We start from the raw sequence: 24,470 nt of genomic DNA, 5'->3' as shown, positions 1-24,470 counted from the left end.
ATGGGAGCAAAGAGTATGGCTACTGCCCCCAAACCAAACACGTTCCTGCTCGCCAATTCTGCCAGCCTTCAGTGGAAGATGACGGGCTACCAGTGTGGCTGCGTGCTTGGCCTGACAAGTCCAAAGACTTCTGGCATCTTTGCTTCCCCAGAACCTTCACTTATTCGGGAGGCAGGGGGCAGCCACAATTGGGTCTGCCAAGAAAGAATAAAGTGCTTTACTGTGGGACCATCCTGGCCAGAAGCCCACAGGAAGGCTGGAGGGCAATAAAACCCTTCACCTTGGAAAAACATACCAGGATTTCTGTGTGGCTGAAATAGTGTTCAAACAGGAACTTCCTTCCTTGGAGGGCTTTTGAGATCTGTCACCAGTTTCTCACAGGTAGACAGATTCAGGGAATAGTTCCTCATTAGATGGAGGTCTGACTTTGCCTCACACACCTCGGCCTAGATGTGCAGCCTGGAGGGGCAGCTGTTCCCATGAGGACACAGGCATTGGACCCAGGCTGCCCAAGAGAAACGTGCAAATATGGCCACCCTGTAGTCTCACTGTTGCCCTTCACACAGGCCCGCTGCTTTAAAGAAAGATGTTTAAGGTATCACAGCCACAAGGGAAAAACAACGCCTTGGGTGTCCTTCCACAGGTACTCTGCATTTACTAGCCTATAAGCATCTATAGGTCCTCTCCATTTTTTTTTTCCTTCACACCATTTTGCACATTTCTTTTAAAATTATGTATCTTGGAGATCATTTCATATCAACACATAAAGAGTTACCTCATTCCTTTTTTTCCCCCAGTTTTATTGAGGGGAAATTATTATTTATAATTGACATATAACACTGTTTTGTTTAAGGTATATAACATAATGATTTGATATATGTATATACTGTTAAATTACTACCACAATAAGCCCATCACCTCACATAGTTACAAATTTTTTTTCTTGTGATGAGAACTTTTAGGATCTACTCTCTTAGCAGCTTTCAAATATACAACACAGTGCTGTTGACCATAGGCCACCATGCTGTATAATTACCTCCCCAGAACTTATAACTGGAAGTCTGTACCTCTTAACCCCCTTTACCCATTTCACCTACCCCTCCCCCACCTCCTCTCCCCTCTGGCAACCACCAGTCTGCTCTGTACCTATGAGCTTGGTTTTTGTTTTCTTTTGTTTATTTGTTTTATATATTTTTTAGATTCTACATATAAGCGATATCATATGGTATTGTCTGTCTTTGTCTGACTTATTGCACTTAGCATAACATCCTCAAGGCCCATCCATGTTCCAAGTGGCAAGATTGCATTCTTTTTTATGGCTAAGTAGTATTCCATTGTGTATATATACCACTTTCTTTATCCATTCATCCATCAATGGACACTTAGATTGTCTCCATATCTTGGCTACTGTAAACAACACTGAAGTGAACATGGGGGTGTGTGTATCTTTTCAAATTAATGTTTTTGTTTTCCTCAGATACACCCAGAAGTAGAATTGCTGGATGACATAGTAGTTTCTGTATTTCATTTTTTGAGGAACCTCCATACTATTTTCCAAGTGGCTGTACCAAGTTACATTCCCACCAACAGTACATAAGTGTTCCCTTTTTCCACACTCCCACCAACACTTGTTATCTTTTGTCTTTTTGATGACAGCTGTTCTAACAGGTGTGAGGTGATATCTCACTGTAGTTTTTACTTGCATTTCCCTGATTAGTGATGTTGAGCACATCTTCATGTACCTGTTGGCCATTTGTGTGTCTTCTTTGAAAAAAGGTCTACTCAGCTCCTCTGCTCATTTTAAAATCAGATAGTTTGTTTTGGCTACTGAGTTGTAATTTTTTTGTATGAGTTATTTTTATACATTCGACATTAATCCTTTATCAGCTGTATGATTTGTAAATATTTTCTCCCATTCAATAGGTTGTCTTTTCATTTTGTCAATGGTTTCCTCTTCCGTGCAGAAGCTCTTAGTTTAATGTAGTCCCACTTATTTATTTTTGCTTTTGATGTCTTTGCTTTTGGGGTCAAATCAAAAAAAAAAATCACTGCCAAGACTAATGTGAAGAAGCTTACCCCCTATGTTTTCTCCTAGGAGTTTTATGGTTTCAGGTCTTACGTTCAAGTCTTTACACCATTTTGAGTAGAGTTCTGTGTACAGTGTAAGATAGGGGTCCAGTTTCAATTTTTCGGATGTGGCTGTCCAGTTCTTCCAACACCATTTATTGAAGAGACTATCCTTTCCCCCATTGTATATTCTTGGCTCCTTAGTTGTAAATTAATTGACCACATATGTGTGGGTTTATTTCTGGGTTTATTTATTCTGTCCCATGGATCTATATGTCTGTTTTTATTTATTTTATTTTACTTTTTAAATAAATTTATTTATTTATGGCTGCGTTGGGTCTTCATTGCTGTGCGCGGGCTTTCTCTAGTTGCGGTGAGTGGGGGCTACTCTTCGTTACAGTGCGCAGGCTTCTCATTGTGGTGGTTTCTCTTGTTGCGGAGCATGGGCTCTAAGCACACGGGCATCAGTAGTTGTGGCACACAGGCTCAGTAGTTGTGGCTCGCAGCCTGTAGGGCACAGGCTCAGTAGTTGTGGTGTACGGGCTTAGTTGCGGTGCACAGGCTTAGTTGCTCCGTGGCATGTGGGATCTTCCCAGAGCAGGGCTCGAACCCGTGTTCCCTGCATTGACAGGCAGATTCTTAACCACTGTACCACCAGGGAAGTCCTATATGTCTGTTTTTCATGTCAATACCATACTGTTTTGGTTATTATAGTTTTGTATACTGTAACTACCTCAATTTTTTTTTTAATAATCATGAAGTAAGTTTGCATTTTTCATTCTGGAAGAGCTGAAATTGTCAACTACTTCATCTTTCATATAGCTGTATAGTAGTTCATTGTCGTCTGTCACTTATTTTATTTATTTATTTGTTTGTTTGTTTATTTATTTATTTATTTGGCTGCATTGGGTCTTAGTTGCAGCACATGGGATCTTCACTGTGGTATGCGGGGTCTTTCATTGTGGCGTGTGGGCTCTTCGTTGCAGTGCACAGGCTCTCTAGCTGCGGCACACGCGGGCTCTCTAGTTGTGGCGCACGGGCTCAGTAGTTGCAGCGCATTGGCTTAGTTGTCCCACAGCAAGTGGGATCTTAGTTCCCCAACCAGGGATTGAACCCACGTCCCCTGCATTGGAAGGTGGGTTCTTAACCACTGGACCACCAGGGAGGTCCCTGGTCTATTACTTATGATCTGGGAATTTCAACTGTTGAGATCTCTTGACTTTTTATCAATATTTAAAGTAAGGCACAGCTCCAGGCAGAGCCAATCATAAACCCCCAAATTTCCCAATTTCTGCTTGGCCCACTCCTCCCAGATTTTCTCTCCTTTTACAGTAGTGTGTGTCTACAAGCAGCATGCATGATCTGCAAGTAAGAAAACAATACAACAAGTAAAAAGACTGAATTAGTAATTAAAAGCTTCCCCCACAATAAAAAGTCTAGGCCCAATGGCTTCACTGTAAATTCTACCAAACATTTAGAGAAGAATTAATACCAATTCCTCATAAACTTTTGCAAAAATTAAAAGAATACCTAACACTAATTCATTCTATGAAGCCCTGATACCAAAACCAGACAAAGGCACTGCAAGAAAAGAAAGCCATGGATCAATATCACTTATGCATAGACACAAAAATCTCCAACAAAAATACCAGCAGACTGAATACAGCCACATATAAAAAGGGTTATACACAATGACCAAGTGAGATTTATCCTAGAAATGCAAGTTTGGTTTAACATAAGAAAATCAATTGTTACATACTATATCAATAGAATATAGATTTCTTTTTAAATCACATGATCATCTCGATAGACACAGAAAAAGCATTTACCAAAATCCAATACTTTTTTTAAAAAATGAATTTATTTATGTAGTGTGGGGGACATGGGTTCAAGCCCTGGTCTGGGAAGATCCCACATGCCGCGGAGCAGCTAAGCCCGTGTGCCACAGCTACTGAACCTGTGCTCCAGAGCTCGTGAGCCACAACTACTGAGCCCGTGTGCCACAACTACTGAAGCCCGCACACCTAGAGCCCATGCTCTGCAACAAGAGAAGCCACCGCAATGAGAAGCACAAGCACCGCAACGAAGAGTAGCCCCCGTTCGCCACAACTAGAGAAAGCCTGCCCACAGCAACAAAGACCTAATGCATCCAAAAATAAATAATATCAATAAAAATAAATTTTAAAAAAAGAAATCAAGTTGGATCCCTTCTTCAAACCATAAATAGAACTTAATTCAAAATGGATCACAGGCCTAACTCTAATAGTTAAAACTCTTAGAAGTAACATAAGAGTAAATCTTCTGACCTTGGATTAGGCAATGTTCCTAGATAGATACCAAAAGCACAAGCAAACAAAGAGTAGATAAACTGGACTTCATTAAAATCAAAACCTGTTGTGCTACAAGAAAGTGAAAAGAAATGCAAATTAAAACCACAATGAAATAACCACTTTACATCCATTAGGATGACCATTATAAAAATAAAAAACAAACAAACAAAAAACCCCAGAAAATAACAGGTACTGGTGAGGATGTGGAAAAACTGGAACCCTTGTGCAATAGTGGTAGAGATGTAAAACAGTGGAACTGCTTTGGAAAACAATTTGGTGATTCCATGAAATACTAAACATGGAATTACCATACGACCCAGCAGTTCCACTAAGTATATACCCAAGAGAAATGAAGACATGTCCACACAAGGACTTGTATCTGAATGTTCACAGCAGCATTATTCATAATAGCCCAAAGGTGGAAACAACCCAAATGTCCATCAGCTAATGAATGAATAAATAAAATGTGGTATATCCATACGATGGAATATTATTTGGCAACACAAAGTGCTGAAGTATTGATACATGCCACAACATGAATAACATAGCAGAAACATTATGCTAAGTGAGAAGCCAGTCACGAAAGGCCACGTGTGACTCCATTTATACAGAATGTCCTGAGTAGGCAAATCTATGGAGATAAACAGATTAGTGGTTGCCTAGGCCTGGGTTGGTTAAGGGGGAATCAGAAGTGACTGGTCTGGAGTTGCTTTTTGGGGTGACGGTGTCACAACTGTGAACTATAAAATATGTGAATTATATCTCAGTAAAGGTGATTTATTAAAAGAATAAAGAAAATGCAGTAGGCAAAAGGGAAGAATTTTGCGGGAAAGGAAAAGTGGGAGAAGCAAGGCCCTGGATTGTTACTACCACTTCAGGTTAAGCAGGCTGGCCCAGGAGAAACCTAAGTCGTAATGCCCAGACATCACAGCATTTTATAGTCCAAATCACCTCAATGATCACCTACTCCAGCATTTTCATTTTCTGCAAATGAGGAAAGGATCCTCAAGACTGCCCAACGTCAGGGAGCAAGCCAGTGAGGATGGGCACAGTGAAACACCTCTCAAACATTTTTTGTTTTTTGAATTTTATTTTATTTATTTTTTTATACAGCAGGTTCTTATTAGTTATCTATTTTATACATACTAGTGTATACATGTCAATCCCAATCTCCCAATTCATTCCACCCCCATCACCCACCCTCACTTTCCCCCCTTAGTGTCCATATGCTTGTTCTCTACATCTGTGTGTCTATTTCTGCTTGCATACCGGTTCCTCTGTACCATTTTTCTAGGTTCCATGTGTATGCATTAATATACAATACCTATTTTTCTCTTTCTGACTTACTTCACTCTGTATGACAGTCTCTAAGACCATCCATGTCTCTACAAATGACCCAGTTTCATTCCTTTTTATGGCTGAGTAATATTCCATTGTATATATGTACCACATCTTCTTTATCCGTTCATCTGTCGATGGGCATTTAGGTTGCTTCCATGACCTGGCTATTGTAAATAGTGCTGCAGTGAACATTGGGGTGCATGTGTCTTTATGAACTATGGTTTTCTCTGGGCCTCCCAAACTTTTGAGTCATCCATAACTCCGTGTCCCCTGCGTCGGCAGGCGGACTCTCAACCACTGCGCCACCAGGGAAGCCCTGTTAGGATTTTTGACATATCTATGTACACCTGTACTGTCACCTACATATATTTTTCCCCCTAAAATTGACTCACTTTTTCTTAACCTAAACAAACTTACTTTAAAAGGAAAATTCATTAAAAAAAATAAAAAATAAACGGAAACTTCATATCACTGTACTAAATAATAAGGGAAATAGAGAGAAAATCAGTGTTGCTCACTGTAAAGTGGAAGATAACAACTTCAAAATAATTCAATGAAAAACAATGTTATTAATTTATAACTGATACTGTTGCCTACCTAACATTGTTAAAAACTGAAATGAACAAGGGTTAAAGAGCTGTTAGAGGTTTAAAGAGTCATACCAAACTGACAAACTCAGCAGGCTTGAATCAGAAAGGGGAAGACAGTCCTCACTATTCATGTCACTGAATGCCTTGTCCAGTTATCACTTAAAATCTCTTGCTGGCTTTGGCAAACCCTGGCCGACGACTGGTTAACCTTGCGTTGGGAAGGCCCTGTTCCTATTTGCCTCTGCCCCTTACTAGCTGTGACCCTGGGCAACTTACCCAATCACAATCTATAAGCCTGTTTCCTCATCTGTAAGCAGGAAATAGTGTGCCTACTCAGTGTGTGCTCCACGTTATTACTCCTGTACTGGAATACAGTATAGCTACTCCCATCCAGGTCCCAGTCCCTTTACAGAAAACAGGACCGGCCACAGAACCTGTAGCTAACAGCAACTGCCAGTAGGTGGCACCATTGCTCCTGGTTTAAGGAAGAGCTGGGCCAGTTAATTCCCTCCAGCGCCCCACTTCTAGCTGACTTAAGCTGGAAACAGGGAAGAGGCTACAAAGGTTTGGAGTCATGACCTTTTATTAACCATAAATAACATCGACTTAAAAATAAATGTTGTACCAACCCACACTGTTGAAATGAAATACGAATGACCAAAAGCTCCTATGTACAGACAATTTGGGAAGGGGCTTAATTTAGGCAGCTGGGAGACAGGCCCCAGTCGCTGTTCTTGGACCAACACACCAGCCTGCGGGATCCAGAGTGAGTTAAAGGCAGGAGGGGGAGGAGACAGTGTTAACTATCCACAGAAAGGTTCAGAGAGCATGTAGCTAACAACCTCCCAGCCCTGCGTGGTGGGGGAACCAGACTTATTAGCTCTGCTATATGGCCAAGAAATGGTCTTTCTTAACAATGAAAGAGCCTTGGTCACAGTTTTCAAGCCTGGGACAAAGCCACAATGGGCTCATTCTTGAGTCCAGCCTGGTCTTTATGCCCCGGATGCTCAGCCCCATTCTGTGCGGAGCCACCGCGGGTCTCAGCACTCAGGCCCAGCACCCACCCCGGGAAGCCCTCAGACCCTTCAGAGGGGTTTTCAAATGCTAATACTGCCTCGGTTGGAGGCCCAGCTGTTCAGTCCAGTGGTCAGAGGCGCTCGCTCCCTCTCCCTTCCTCTCTCTGGTTCCCTGAAGGGTCCTTACCAAGATATTAGGATGCAAGTCCCTGAGACCCCAACCCAAACAGCATGGCAGAGGGGCCACAAGGGCTGTTCCAAGTGAGGCCTGCAGGCTTACTTCCCATTCTCTTCCCTCTTCCTCTGAGCTCTGCCTCCCAGTACCATGAGAAACCTCCCTTGGCTGCAGCCTGTTTGGCAAATTCACACCATTCCACGGTGCCAAAGAGAGTCCAAAAACTACTAGGTTCAGTTCTGCCCCTTGCTTTGTTTAAAGAAAGGTTTCATCACTCAATGTCCTTTTCCCCATTAACAAACAACTCCCTGGCAAGAACTCTTAAAAGGTGGGGGGCCGTATGGCTGTGCAGATCCTAACTGACCCCTCGAACTGGCTGTCAACCTACCCCACTTCCCAAACATCCAGCTTTAGTCATGGTGGTTTGAAGTTGGACTGTGCCAGATATAAAAAGTTAGCAAAACCTAGGGAAATGGGTTGCAGAAGAAAACAGCTATTGTTCGCAAAATAATTAGTGCTGCCTTTGAAACACTGAGAAACAAGTGCATTCTTCAAGAGTTCTTAATTCATCCCAACTCTGGAGAGTGACTGTCTGTCTCCATTCTGAGCGGAAGGACAGGCCCAGTGGTGTTTCACACAATACCTCAGAAAGCAATGTCCCACCCACAACATTCCATCTCCGTGGTCAGAATCCATATACTTGGTTGGAGGAGAAAGGGTTAACGTTGTCTTTTGGAGCCCCAAAAAGAGGGTTTCTCATGGCTGACGCTTGGAGGCCCGTGTTTGGAGATGGCTACATGTATTCCAGAGACAGAGAGCAAGGGCAGGAAACCCAGCTGAACTGTGCCAGGTGTCAAAGGGGTGGTGGGTCTGCAAGAAGTGTTTTAGGGAGTGCAGGAAAATGGAAGGTGGATCAAAGCAGGCTGGTAGATTGGAGTCTGTCAACTTTCTTTTTTTAAAGTCTCCATTGAATTTGTTACAATAGTGCTTCTTCTGTTTTATGTTTCAGTTTTTTGGCTGCAAGGCGTGTGGGATCTTAGCTCCCTGACCAGGGATCAAACCCGCACCCCCTGCACTGAAAGGCGAAGTCTTAACCACTGGACTGCCAGGGAAGTCCTGGAGTCTGTCAAGTTTAAGGTCAAACTTCTCAACAATGGGGTAGCCATCACCGTCTCTCAAGAAGCAGTCTCCAGCCCTCTCACCTTCTTGGTGCTCACAAATTTTCATGGTATATTTCCAGAAAAGAAGAGCCTACAAAATTTAAGAGGTCATAGGGTGTAGACAGACTGATGTCACTGCCACAGATTACATTTCTGGAGCCTTTAACACACTCATGAGATGCTATGCTCATTCTGGGGAGGGGGTGACCCGAGGCATCACACAGAGGGCACTGCCCTCACTGTCTAGCGCCAGTACTCCTCTACCTCCACCTGACAGCACCCACCAAAGGAAGGGCACAGACCACCTTCTTGCCGGTTAAGATCAGTGCTCACCTTCCCCTGGTAACTGCAACTCTCCTTCCTCCAGGGATCCAAATAAAGCCGTGAGTGAACACTTCCCCGCCCGCCTGCCCTGACTCCCCAGCCCCAAGCCAAAGCTAAGAGTTCAGTTCAGAGCCTTGCAGCCTGGTGAGGCACGGCCCACCCTAGGAGCTCTGGATGGCAGCTGAGAGCAATATGTATGTATATCACATAGGAGCAAAAAACAAATCTGTCCCAGGTAATTCCCCTTTAACACTTGAGTGCTGTAAGGAGAGAATAAGAGTGGGATGTTCTGGAGCTTAGAGGCTTCAATTGGTACAAAACAGCAGAATCTGGCGCCCCTGCCCTTCTCTACACACATGCACAGCAGACAAGATGCTTGTAGGGAAGATCTCAGGAGCGTGATTACACAATCGTCCCACTGCAGCGTTTCAAATCAAACTCTCCCAAAGAAAGGCCGAGACAGGATTCTTTCTTCAAAAAAGAAAAAAAGAAACCCACAAAACAAACAAACAGCATGTGGAGGAGGGAGAGAGACAGATTCTCTGTCCGTGTGTTAATGGGCCTTCGTGGCTAGCAGGCAAAGCTCTTCGTAGCTGAGTGGATGGTGTGGATGGTGGCCCATTGCCAAGCTTTTCCAACCCAGGCAAGTGGTGGAAGCAAGGATTAAAACCCCCTCCCACCTTTTAAAAGTCCTGAAGGCAGTTTCATGACTGGAAAAGTGAATCTGTTTGGTTAGAGAGCATCCCTCATCTAGTTCTGTGTGATATCAATCTGGCTCAATGTGGCTGCAAGACACAGCTTGGGAAGTGGGCGTGCTGTACCACTTGATTAAGTAAAGAAGAGCGAGAGGAGACATGTTTGTTCTTACAAAACTGAAGGGGAACTGAAAGGATGTTCCTTCTAGGTTTTTCCCAGAATCAAAGGAATTGCCAAGGATCAGAAAGCCAGTCCAAGGAGACTCAAAATTGTTTCCCTATGTATTTTCGCAACAACCTCTGGCTCTCCACCTTCCTCCCTCTCCCTCAAAGCCACAGACACAAAGGCAAATGGTTCAGGGGAAGGAAGATCCCTTTTATAAGCAGAGCTCAGCAAAGCTACTGCAGGGAAGGCAGGGGGCTGGCAGGCTGCTTGGGGCCCCCAGGGGCCTTACCCAAAAGCGAGTCTCAGGACTGGCTCTCTACCTGGCAGTGGTGATACCCCCAGAGTCTGACTGTGGATCCCAGACACTCGCCTTGTGTCCACACGCACAGGGCCCTGGCCAGACACCCTCATTCTCCCCCCCCCCGGTGATGGTGAGGACCTTGACTGCAAAGGGAGCTTGTAGGGATTTATCCGCCACGGCTCGCAGCTGTCACTAGTCAAAGCCTGTTCCTTCACCCACTATGGGCCATGCCCCGCTGTAAGGAATTCAGGGCCTTGCTCACCACTTCAAGAGCCTTGAGTCCTAAGCTGGCAGATGCTCCCACTTCTCTTTTAAAGCAGCTCCATCTGTTTGGACACCTGTCAGTATGGAAAGGAAGAGTCTTCTGCCCAGAGGCCTGTAAATGGGCAACACCCGCCCATGCTCCTCTCACTCTCCTGAACCGGCACAGAGGACCTTCCACCTACCCGCAGGGAAGATTCCAAGCTCCTCTGCTCTGAAAGCCAAATTAACTAAAAAGGTTTTAAACTTGCAGTACCTACGTACATTTCAATCCCTCAAAATGCCAAGAGATGATTTGGAGCTTTCCTTCCACCTTTTTCCTAAAGAGACTACTATTTAAATCCACAAGAGGGCTTCCCTGGTGGCGCAGTGATTAAGACTCTGCCTGCCAATGCAGGGGATACGGGTTCGAGCCCTGGTCTGGGAGGATCCCACATGCCGTGGAGCAACTAAGCCCATGTGCCGCAACTGCTGAGCCTGCGCTCTGGAGCCCATGAGCCTCAACTACTGAAGCCTGCACGCCTAGAGCCCATGCTCCACAACAAGAGAAGCCACCGCGATGAGAGGCCCACACACTGCAGTGAAGGGTGGCCCCCGCTCGCTGCAACTAGAGAAAGCCCGTGCGCGGCAACAAAGACCCAACTCAGCCAAAAAAAAAAATATCCACAAGAAAATCCATTTAGTTGCCAGGTGTATGTAAACTAGCACAGTCACTCTGGAGGGCCACATGGCATGGCAGAATCTATTAATAAAAAAGATACATTCGGGGCTTCCCTGGTGGCGCAGTGGTTAAGAATCTGCCTGCCAATGCAGGGGACACGGGTTCGAGCCCTGGTCTGGGAAGATCCCACATGCCACGGAGCAACTAAGCCCGTGCACCACAACTATTGAACCTGTGCGTCTGGAGCCTGTGCTCCGCAACAAGAGAGGCTGCGACAGTGAGAGGCCCACACACTGCGAAGAAGAGTGGCCCCCGCTCGCCGCAACTAGAGAAAGCCCTCGCACAGAAACGAAGACCCAACACAGCCAAAAGAAAAAGATACATTGCCTTTGACTTAATGGTTCTACTTCTTTTTTTTTTTGCGGTACGCGGGCCTCTCACTGTTGTGGCCTCTCCCACTGCGGAGCACAGGCTCTGGACGCACAGGCTCAGCGGCCATGGCTCACGGGCACAGCCGCTCCGCGGCATGTGGGATCTTCCCGGACTGGGGCACGAACCCGTGTCCCCTGCATCGGCAGGTGGACTCTCAACCACTGCGCCACTAGGGAAGCCCAATCATTCTACTTCTTAGCATCTATCCTAGAACAAAACGTGCACAAGGAGGAATGAACAAGGATGCTCACAGCATCTGTACACTGTTTGTGATAATGGAAAAATGGAAACAACCTGAATGTGCATCACCAAGAGAATGGTTAAATGATGGCCTAGCCATACTACCAAGTCACAGGCAACAGTAAAAAAAGAATTAGATAAAGCTTCATATATTGACATGGAAAGATCTCCAAGACATACTGTTACTTGAAAAATCCAACTGTGAAGAACATTACAGTTTCACTTACATTAAAGAAGGGAAAAAAAAAAACCAAACCATTTCTTTAGGTATCTAGAAGAAGGTAGATACACAGAAAAAAATGTCTGGATGGTCATACAGATATGTTGCTCCTTTTAGGGAGGGGCCTGAGATTGGGTCGTGTGGTCAAGGAGGACTTGACTTTATCTGTTGAATCTGAATTTTTAACCTCCAAAATGTATTTATGTATTATTGGTATATTTTAAAAAATAAAATTAGAAAGAACTCCTCCTTGATACCTCGGGCACGCAGTGAAAACTCCTTAGCAGCTCCGGCAGCCACCATACTGGCTACCATGCCACTCACTCTGGGTGCAATGATACAGATCTGGACTGGCCAGGAAGCTAGGGGGCCACCCTTCGCTCACATCTAACATGTCACCAGTGGCACTTTCACCATCTAAGCTTTTAAGTTCTTAAATGCCCCACCTTCTCCTAAATTAATCAGACTGGTGATGCTGGTCCCCTTGCCATAGACTTCAAACTGTTGCTGTTACTTTATTTTTCTTCTTCTCTTGGTGGTTATGGTCAGTTACATAAAAACAATCCCCTTTCTCGGGCTTCCCTGGTGGCGCAGTGGTTAAGAATCCACCTGCCAATGCAGGGGACACAGGTTCAAGCCCTGGTCCAGGAAGATCCCACATGCCATGGAGCAGCTAAGCCCGCGAGCCACAACTACTGAGCCTGTGCTCTAGAGCCCGCAAGCCACAACTACTGAGCCCATGCGCCACAACTACTGAAGCCCGCGCACCTAGAGCCCGTGCTCCGCAACAAGAGAAGCCACTGCAATGAGAAGCCCGCGCACCGCAACAAAGAGTAGCCCCCGCTCGCTGCAACTAGAGAAAGCCAGCGCGCAGCAATGAAGACCCAATGCAGCCAAAAATAAAATTAATTAATTAAAAAAAATCCCCTTTCTCTCCCTTGCAATTTTTGTTCTTAGTCCTATTTCTGTACACTGTACATTGTTTCTTATGAGCACTTCTATCATTCTTACGGCTCAGGATTAACATTGCCTTTGAAAAATCTAAAATCTAAGATCTGTAGACATAGCTATAGACCAACAACCTGATAGGCCCAGGTGAAGATGACCACACATACCTGCTATTCTCATTTTTTAGGGTAGACAGAGCTGATGCACTTTTGCTCTGGAACAAAGCTGCCTTCGTATCTCCGAGCATTTCTGAGTCAAAGAACTTCAGCACAGCCCTCTTTTTGCCTAAATTCCAAAAAGGAAGGGCATTTTGCCCCTTTGCAGAAGTCTGGAAATCTGGAGGGACACACTACTCTAGGATATACCTTTTTGCTTTGTTGTCGTTTTGCGTTTGCTTTGGGAGTACAGAGTTGTACTCTTGGCAAATACAGGCTAGGGAGATGCAGACAAAACAATCATCTTTGTTTTTCCTTCAGGAGAGAGGATGATGAAGACAGGATGTGGCTGCAGAACCTTTCACGGGAAGAACCTGCCCTGGCCTTACGTACATAAAGCATTTGGTTTCCAACAAATATGAAGAGAGAAACTTTCAGGAGCCAGGTAAAAAGTTAAGTAAATGAACGTTATCTCAAGTGCTACCCTCATTAAAGAAAATGTCTACCCTAATCAGACTATGAGTTCAAATGTAAGCGAGAGTGGACCCATTCAATAGCAGGCCGGGGGTGGAGCTCAGTGTTTCACCCCAATACTCTCAGGAAGAAGCCATCACCGAGTGAATCACTAGATTCAGTCTGGTGGCAGGGGAAACTGATGGATCAATCAATCAATCAAACCAATAAACTTCACCCTCTTCCCAGCCACCAACCATGGTGAAACAGGTAAAAGGAAAGCATATGGTATAGAGGTGACCTGAGTACTACAGAACACAGTTTCCAAGGAATTCTCTTACTTAATCCACTAGGACTTGGCCAGCCCACCATACAGCTTTGTACTTCAAATCTCTCCAAAGTACATTAAAAAAAAATTTTTTTTGCCACTCCTGGTCTGAAACTTAGGCTTTAGAAACAAACAAAACTTAAGGTGAATTTTCAAACAAAGTAGAGAAAATAATACAATAAATTCCTGTATACCCATCACTTGGCTTTAGTAATTATCAACTCATGGACAGTCCTAAATCATCTATAACCCCCGCCGCCCAACTTCGCACCCTAACCTCACACAGTTATTTTGAAGCAAACCTCGGATATATCATTTCATCCATAAATATTTTAGTATTGATCTCTAAATGGTAAGGATGCTTTTAAAAAAACATAACCACAATTATAAGCATCAAACCTAAAAACTTTGACAGTAGTTTCTGGATATTATCAAATATCAAAGTTATTGTTCAAATTGACCTTCCATAAATGTCTTTTACAGTTAGTTTGTTCAAATTACTATTCAAACAAGGATCACACCGTGTATTTGGATGGTTTACTTTTTAAGCCTTTTAATCTCAAAATTGTATTCTTCTTTCTTTTTTTTTTCCTTGTTGAAGGAAATGGGTTGTTTGTCCAGTAGAATTTCCCACAGTCTGAATTTCGCTGTTTGCATCCCCATGCTGCTCTGTCCCTTGGTGTTTCCTGTAAATACCAAAGGTTAGAGCTAGAGGTTGTGATGTTAGCAGCCAATGATGACAATTGCCTAGATCTAATATTTCACTGGAAAGTTCCAAAAACTATTCTATCATTCTTTACAGTTTGTAAGCCGCAAATCGTCTCTAAAGTTACCTTGAGGTAATTTTTACAGGAAAGGCAGAGTAAATGTGTGGTTCTTTTCCTTTATTTGCCAGTTTTCAGAACAATAAATTGTTGTATCTTCTAAAGATGATCAGTGAGGTTTTTCTGTTGTTTGCCTTTTCTTAAAAATTTATTTTTTGAAGTATAGTTGATTTACAATGTTAATTTCTGCTGTACAGCAAAGTGATTCAGTTATACATGTATATATATATATACATATATACATTCTTTCTCATGTTCTTTTCCTTATGGTTTATCACAGGATATTGAATGCAGTTCCTGTGCTATACAGCAGGACCTTGTTGTTTGTTTGTCTGCCTTTTTAAGTATTACTATGAACACATAGATTTTAATATATCTGCTGTGTTTTAATCACTGCAGTTGTTATTGTTATTAATACTTATGTTGTCCCCTCTTTAATTGGTGGAAGTCTTTACAATAGATTCCTGAGTCTGTTGATATGACCTTCACAGTCTTTGGTAGCTTCCTTGTTTTCTAGTATAAAAAGATGTTGTAGGCTCGTCTTGTACATTTTCTGCCCCAGATCTGGAATCAGCCACTTCTCCAAAAAGCCCTGATTTCTTTTAATGGGAAATAATATATAGTGACCAAGATCTGGACCTAGAAGTGTCTACTGCTACTGGATTGATTATTGTTTCAAGACTTTGTTAATGAAGAGATAAAATGCACTTTTTTAAAAAAAGCACATCTCAAGTTTATCCTGATATTTTCAGTTAAAATTTTAGAATACAGCATTTTAATTTATTTGATTTTATATTTGTATTTTTTTCTCTTATGCTGAAAATATTGGTTTCTAACGTAATTATTTGCATTATCCTATTATACACATATACTAGTTTCAGAATAATAGTACCAATAGTATTATGAACAATATGATACTGAAAACAGCTTTTTTTTTGTCTTTGTGGTATATCTATTAGGGATATAAAGTCTGTTTTAAAATCTATGTGTATCGTGTTTTTTGTTGTTGTTGTTGTTTTTGCGGTACACGGGCCTCTCACTGTTGCGGCCTCTCCCGTAGCGAAGCACAGGCTCTGGACGCGCAGCCTCAGCGGTCATGGCTCACAGGCCTAGCCGCTCCGCGGCATGTGGGATCTTCCCGGACCAGGGCACGAACCCGTGTCCCTGGTATCGGCAGGCGGACTCTCAACCACTGCGCCACCAGGGAAGCCCCTGTGTGTATTGTTATGACATCATTTGGATATGCTGTGAATTTCATTTGCTTCATTTTGCTTTTAATTTTTAGGAAATGTGGCAGGCCAACTTTAAGGCAGCTCCTGTGATTCCCCACCCTCCTGGTGTTCACATCTTGTATTCTCTCCCTTTGAGCATGGGCAAGACCTGCACCCTGCTTCTTGCCGAGAGAATATGGCAAAAGTGAAGGGATTTTACAGATAATTAAGATCCCTAATCATTTGATTTTTAAATTTTTTATTTTTACTTTTTGCTTGTGTTGAAATATACATAAAATAAAATTTACCATCTTAACCATCTTTAAGTGTACAGTTCAGTACTGTTAAGTACATCCACGTTGTTGTGCAACCAATCTCCAGAACTCTTTTCTTTTTTTTTTTTTTTAACATCTTTATTGGGGTATAATTGCTTTACAGTGGTGTGTTAGTTTCTGCTTTACAACAAAGTGAATCAGTTATACATATACATATGTTCCCATATCTCTTCCCTCTCAGAACTCTTTTCTTGCAAAACTGAAACTTTGTACCCATTAAACAACAACTCCCCATTCCCCCCTCCCTCTAGCCCCTGGCAACCACCATTCTACTTTTTGTCTCTGTGAAGTTGACTACTCCAGGTACCACATATAAGTGGAATCATACCATATTTGTCTTTTTGTGACAGGCTTATTTCACTTAGTTAGCATAATGTCCTCAAGGTTTATCCATGTTGTAGAGAGTGTCAGAATTCCCTTCCTTTTTAAGGCTGTATAATTTTCCACTGTACGTATACACTACATTTTGTCTATCCATTCATCTGTTGATGGGTACTTGGGGTGCTTCCATCTTTTGGCTCTTGTGAATAACACTGCTATGAACATGGGTGTACAAGTATCTCTTGGAGACTCTGCTTTTCAATGCTTTTGGATATATACCCAGAAGTGGAATTGCTCAATCATATGGTAATTCTATGTTTAATTTTTTGAGAAACCACTGTACTGTTTTCCACAGTGGTTTTACATTCGTACCAGCAATGCACAAGGGTTCCAATTTCTCCACATCCTCGTCAGCACATTATTTTCTGGTGTTTTTTTTTTTTAATAGTAGCCATCCTAATGGATATGAGGCCCAATCAATGATTTTAAGTTAATTATAAGGGAGATTATTTTTGGTGTACTTGACTGAATCAGGTGAAAACCCTTAAAAAAGGACTGTAGACACACACACACACAGACACACACACACAGACACACACACACAGACACACACACACACACACACACACACACACACACACCAGAGACTCTTTCTGCACTGCTAGCTTTGAAGAAGCAAGCTGCCTTGAATCCTACAGCCATAAGGAAAGGAATTCTGCCAACAACCTGAGGGAACTTGGAAGCAATCCCTCCCCAGTAGAGCCTCCAAATAAGGATGCAGCCTGCAACTACTTCGATACCAGCCTTGTGAGACCCTAAGCAGAGGGCCCAGCAAAGCTGTGTCCAGACCAATGACCCAAAGAAACTAATAATAAATGTGTGTTGTTTTAACCCATTAATTTTGTGTTAATCAGTTTTATAGCACAGAAAACTAACACAGGAAAAATGTTCATTTTGGTTTTTGTTTTATAATTTTTTTTTCAGTAGTAAGACATCTTTTATTTTTTCAATATTAGGTAGTAATGTCATTTCCTCCATTATTGATATGCATTAGTAATCTTTAAACAAAACAAACAAGACAATCTTCTCATCTAGAAATCTTCTCTATATTATTACACTTTCTTACTCAAATTTCCTCAATGCTTTTGTAGAATATAATGAGGACCAAATTATACATCTGGTTATAAACTATCAAATTTATACAATGTGAAATATAGATCAATCACAATCTGTTTATAAGGACTATTTTGGTAATATTATAGTCTTTTTTGTTTGTTTTATAATTATATAAAATTTACATCACTCCAAAGTCATAAATCTAAAAACAAAGTATATTCAGAGAAGTCTGGCTTCCCGTCCTCTGCATTCTGTTCCCTCCTTCTCCCATAGATCACCATTTTAAAAATAATATGGTTTACCCTTCCACTTAAAAATATAAAGAAAATGCGGACTCTCAACCACTGCGCCACCAGGGAAGCCCAAAAACATGATTTCTTATACAAATAACTTATGTTACATACTTTTCTCCTCATTGCTTTTTTTTTTCGGCTGCTGCGCTGTGCGGCCTGCGGGATCTTAGTTCCCTGACCAGGGATCGAACCCGTGGCCCCTGCACTGGGAGTGCAGAGTCTTAACCACTGGACGGCCAGGAAGTCCACACTGCTTTTTTTTTTTTTTTCTTTTTTAAGATTGCAATGGCCATAGTTTTATTTTGGTCACAACATTACCGTATATTTGATTCTGTATCCCTGAGTATTCAACAACTTTTTAGGCTATATGAAAAAGAAACTTTTTTGCTTTGACTCGTTTGCCCGCATTTTAAGCAACCACTCCGAGGACACTGCACAGGAACTGAGGCAGTTCCACTGCTTATCCTCATCAACGTTATCATTATTACCACCAAATCTTTTATTGCACAGATAGAATGATGAGTATTCATATTCCCAAACATAACGTCTTAATGTATATTGAAATATCTGAAATAGAATGGTTGGATTTATACATTTTTAAGAGACATCTTGTTAACAGAGTGTATTCTACTTACATAACAAAGATCATAAATCTATAAACCATGCTGTACGAATTACAAGAAAGATTGTAACTGTACTTTACTCTGTGGTAAACTGACTGTATTAGTAGCCCCAATCAATACCCTCTCCGAATTCATACATTTTACCTGTAACTTTGTAGACCCTTCCCTCTCTGACCCTAGGTTTGGACAGGAGGCTTACTTTGGCCCATGGGACAGCAGTAAACACAGCAGAGGCCTGACAAAGCATGCACACATTTCCACGTCTTCCCATGGACCCATTGCTGTTGTGAGAAGATGCCTGCACTAGTTATTACAAATATGTAATGTTTCAAATATGATTTTAAAAATGCTTCAATTAGTAGCTATTTGTGAATATCTTTTCATATTTTTGCTCATATGTCTGGGATTCCTAGAAGTGAGATTGCTGTATCAAAGGGTAAATAGATAAGCATTTTGCAAGACAGTGATATGTTCTCTTCCACAGAGATAGCACCATTTTCCATCCCACCCTGAATGCATGAAAGTGCCTGTTTCCTCACAGCTTGGCAACAGGGTATGTGACCAAACGTGGATTTCTGTCAATCTGACAAGTGAGAAGTGGTATCTCAGGGTAGTTTAACTTGCATTTTTCTTATTATGGGACGAACATCTTTCCTTTCATGTGTTTATGGGCCATTTGCTTGAAACATCAACTTTTAACCCAGAGAGCTTTTTGGTTGGCTTCACCTCTGGCAACCCCAAAAAAGATAAATTAATAAAACACTGACTTCTCTCAGCTCTGTCACTGGCCACCATGGTGTAAGGTGAAAGCAACACTCAGCACTCATTGCTTTTCTTCTACCAGATCATGGGAACAAAGAGTCACCCCAAATGCATTATATTTACCCTTCTGTCCAAGGCAAAAACAGAGTCTCGAGTGAAGAGTCTCTGTGTAATCGTACTTCTCTTTATTTTCTGATGCATTTTCCTTTGCTGTGTAACCTTAAACAAGTCACTTAACTTCGCATCTGTTTCCCTATGTATCAAAACATGATACTATCTACCTTGCAGGGTAGTTTCTAGAATTAAATAAAAGAATTAAAATATGTAAAAATTGCCTTGAGATGAAAGTACTGTACAAATTAAGTAGCTGTTACTCATTTGAAAGAGTCTACCGCTGGAAAACACGACCACTGTTGACAAGAAAAAGAATGAGGGCAGAAGGGCGCAGTGGGAAGTGAGACACTCAGAGTCTACCCACTGTGGCAGAGCAGACAACTTCCTCAGGGAGCCAGGATTCTAATTTTCAGCTCAGGAAATGAACCCCCCTCTTCCTTAGTTTATATCAAGAAACACAGCTACAGTATTTATGGCATTCTCAGAGATCGCCCAGCTGGGTCAGACCAAGAGGGCCCTGGGACATTTCGCACAGAGAGGGAGGAGGCAGGCCGTTTGCAGGAAGCCAGACCAGAGCACAGCAGAGCCAGCTGGAAGCTGGATTAGAAGGAAACAAGTATGTCTTAAGTGGCCTCTGGGTTCAGTGGTTTGAGCTCCCAGATCACCAACCCCATACCCAGCACTTAAAGCCTCTCTTCTTAAAGCCAGACTTGACCAGGACAGCTTCAGAGATGGTGGATCTACTGCCTCCCGAGGCCTACCCATGTTAGGAAATGCTTCCACATCTCAAAGAGTAGTCAACACCTTTCTAATTCTCTCCTCTGGATAACAAAGAAAAGTCAAATCCCTCTTCCATATGGCAAGACCTCAGATATTTTTAAAACACCTGTGTGGGTCATACATAGTTCACCACTCTCCACACCTCATCCCAAAGTCTTTTCTTCTTCAAACCAAAAATGTTTCCAGTTTCCTCACTTTATTTATTTATTTATTTATTGTCTTGCCAGATCTTAGCTCTTCAACCAGGGATTGAACGGGGCCCTCCGCAGTGAAAGCGCTGAGTCCCAACCACTGGACCGCCAGGGAATTCCTTCCAGTTTCCTCACTTTTAAAGCCATTCCTCACAGACCACAGTTTAGCGAGCTTTTGCCAGTCTGAAAGTCACTCTTCTCTGGATACTCTCTGAGTTGTCAATGTCCCCTATAGCATATGGCACCCAGGATGGACTGCTGGGTTGGAGATGGAACATGAAACAGAAACTTAGTTCTGAGTACAAGGGTAAAGACCAGACCTCCAACTATCCAAGTGTCTGCCCAAGTACTTCCAAAGTTCCCTACCCATCAGATACAGAAAGTGGGCTGGGGATAACCAATTTTGGGTGACCTGGTTATTGGAAGAGGCAGCAATAAATTATGAGTGATAACAGTTTGGTACTTAGGCCAGACTCCTTGCCAGGACATCTCTTCCTGCTTGAAGGGATGGAATAGGGACTCAGTCATGAGGGTGAGCTTGGAAGTGCATTTAGCTGGGCTTTCTGAGCCACGGTGTCCACTTAGCCTATATGGCCCGTGTCAAAGAACTACTTTAACATTAGAATAAAGCCAGCCTTGAAGTTACCAACAACGGTTAGACTCCTGTGATTCACTTTGTGGACCTCAGAAGCTACAAAGTCCTTCCCCAGTGCCTGGGCTGCCAAATGACCATGACTACAGGTGAGAGAACACAGTGGCAGTGATGGTCAGGGGCCACCCAGCCTTGTGGAATCATCTTCATGGAGGATAGCTGGGCATATGTACCAAACTACAAAATGTGCAGATCTTGTGACCCAGAAATTTCACTTCAGAAATTTCTTCTGGGTGCCAAGGACCCAAGATGTCTGCCTCCTGCCAGAGTTCACATGGATGAACACACCCCACTGTTTCCACCACCAGCTTCTGTGACCCCAGGGAGAGCCACAGCTGCCCCCCGCCTCCCCCAGAGACCCTCCAGGACAAGCAGAAAATAATCAAATTCATCAACATCAAGAGTCAATATCCAAATGTGTCAATAGCATAAAGGACCTTGAACACTTCTACTGCCAATGTTATCCTTTCCAGAGCTCAAGTCCAAATTCCTCCAGGACAGACAGGGTGTGCAGGAATTCTGAAATTCCCAACAAGCCTAGCTGGGTAACCTGGGTGTTTGGAAGAACCAGTTCCAGGCTGCACAGGCAAAACCAGCCTAGACATGAGTTCCAGTAAAAGCAGCTGTTTCACCAACTCTGAAGGGGCTCCTTTATTTTTTTTTTTTATTATTTTTTTTTTATTTTTCGGTATGCGGGCCTCTCACTGTTGTGGTCTCTCCCGTTGTGGGGCACAGGCCCCGGACGCACAGGCTCAGCGGCCATGGCTCACGGGCCTAGCCGCTCTGCGGCATGTGGGATCTTCCCGGACTGGGGCACGAACCCCTGTCCCCTGCATCGGCAGACGGACTCTCAACCACTGCGCCACCAGGGAAGCCCAGGGGCTCCTTTATTTTATCTTCTGATTTTTCCTATTTGGAAAAATCTCTGCTGCTGACAATGTCCAATCTGATATACTCCTCTGGCCCGCCTCAAGAAACATGTATAAGGGAAGGCCCACAGGGAAGAAGGTGAGGACAGAGTCATCACAGAAGCTGAAAATGCAAGGTTTAGAAAAACACTTAAGTGAGTTCTATATGACTGAATGATTTCTTGTACCCTAAAGATTAGGCAGGGTCTTTCCCATGGCAAACGCCAGAGGAATATGTACATTAGCCAGAAAAATAAACACTTATTTATGCCAAAAAACAAAGAAATTTATTCTGAGATAATTGAACATGGTCACCAAGATGTACATACATAAATGTTCCTTAGAGTATTGTTGAAAGTGGGGGAAAGCTGGAAACTCTCTGAAAGTTCATCAAGAAGGGTCTATTTATACTGGAGGGGTCTGTTATCTTACTATGTTGATACTGTGATATAATAAAAAATACATATTTTGCTTTTTGTCCCCAGCTCTTAGAGCTCTTAAAACCTTTGTTATTTCTTAAGTGATAAAGGTGCTAGAAGCATCTTTTGTTCTTGGTCTTTGACCCCAGTTCTTGACATAGAACTCCTAAATCCCTTGGAATTTCCTGAATTGATAGGAGCATCTTTTGTTCTAATAAGGTGACTCTTGGTGGGCTCCTGGATAGCTGCAGGATGGGGGCTGGTCACTGAAAGGACCAAGCCATGATTAGAAGCTTGGAATGTTCAGCCTCACTGCCCCCATCCTCCACGGAGGGGAGAGGCTCTGGAGACCGAGTTAATAAATGATCATGTCTATGTGATAAAGCCTTGATAAAGATCCCTGAAGTATGAGATTCAGAGATCTTCTGGGTTGGTGACCATGTGTAGGTGCTGGGAGCATGGCACACCTGGAAAGGCATGGAAGTGCTGCACCCCTTCCCACATACCATGCCCTATTCATCTCTTCCATCTGGTTGTTCCCAATGAGTATCCTTTTTTTCTTTCTTTCTTGTTATTGAGATAAAATTGACATATAACATTATATTCGTTTCAGGTGCACAACATAATGGTTCAACACTTGTATATATTACAAAATGATCACCACAGTAAGTCCAGTTAACATCCATCACCATACACAGTAACTAAATTTGTTTTCTTGTGATGAGAACTTTTAAGATCTACTCTCTTAGCAACTTTCAAATATATCAATACACTACAGTATTATTAACTATAGTTATACATTATATCCCCATGACATTTATTTTATAACTGGAAGTTTGTACCTTTTGACCACCTTCACCCATTTCACCCACTCTCCACCCCTCTGCCTCTGGCAACTACCAATCTGTTCTCTGTATCTATGAGTGTTTTTTGGGGGGAGAGGGGTAAGATCATACATTTATTTGTCTTTCTGTCTGATTTATTTCACTTAGCATAATATTCTCAAGGTCCATCCATGTTACTTCAAATGGCAAGATTTTCTCATTTTTTATGGCTGAATAATACTCCATTGTATATATATGCCACATTCTCTTCATCCATTCACCCACTGATGGACACTTAGGTTGCTTCCATGTCTTGGCTATTGTAAATAATGCTGCAACTGAGTTGTATTCTGTTACAATGAACCAGTAACCTGAGTTCTGTGAGCTGTTCTAGCAAATTATCAAACCCTAGGAGGGCGTCATGGGAACTCCAATTTATAGATAGTTGGTCAGAAGGACAGTTGACAGTCTGGGACTTGTGACTGGTGTCTGAAGTGGGAGCAGTCTTATGGGACTGTGCCTTGACTTGTGGGATCTGACGCTAACTCCAGGTAAACAGTGCCAGAACTGGGAACACACTTCTATTTACTAGATGGGATGCTGCCCAATTAATTAATCATTGAATAAAGCCAGTTAGAGCTTTAAAAAAAAAAAGTGTCAGAACTGAACGGAATTGTAGGATACCTAATTGGTGCCTGCAGAAAACTGGAGAATTGCTTGGTATGGAAAAACCCAGACATCTGGTCATATAAGGAAGTAGGGTAGTAGAGGAAAACCATGCATTTTCCTTGCACTATTATACAGTGGGACACCATACAACCACTACAAACACTGTTACTGATCTCTATTCACTCAGACTATGACATAATGCTGGTGAAGAAAGCATGCTAATACAGTACAGTATTGTTAGTAAAACTGTCTATTTTATATGTAGAGACATCTCTAGAAGGATGGTAAGCAAATATTAAGAGTAGCTATCTCAGGGGCTGGGATTTAGATAATGTTTATTTTTCATTTTCGATTATATACTTATTTAAATTACAAAGCAACAGAGTTTTTTTTTAATAAGAAGTTCAAACAACAGACAAGCGTATAACGTGAAAAATGAAACTCTCTTTTCTCATCAGTCCCATTTCTCAGATATAACCACTATTCATGTTTGATTTGCATTCTTCAAATTTTCTTCTAAGCATATATAATCAAAGTCACACTTTTTTCTTATTTTTTTAAAGTA

At 42.4% G+C, this 24,470-nt stretch overlaps 1 protein-coding gene across 1 annotated transcript in view; it reads right to left on the bottom strand.

The window, feature by feature from the left end:
- Nucleotides 1-24,470, bottom strand: part of SUFU (SUFU negative regulator of hedgehog signaling) — a 110,736-nt gene that overhangs the window by 37,110 nt on the left and 49,156 nt on the right. The gene's annotated exons all lie outside the window — the stretch shown is intronic.

Source organism: Neophocaena asiaeorientalis, unplaced genomic scaffold (assembly GCF_003031525.2).
Source record: "Neophocaena asiaeorientalis asiaeorientalis breed wild unplaced genomic scaffold, Neophocaena_asiaeorientalis_V1.1 scaffold240, whole genome shotgun sequence".
NCBI lineage: Eukaryota > Metazoa > Chordata > Mammalia > Artiodactyla > Phocoenidae > Neophocaena > Neophocaena asiaeorientalis.
The sequence above is the reverse complement of the archived record's forward strand: the minus strand, read 5'-3'. Positions and strand labels throughout refer to the sequence as shown.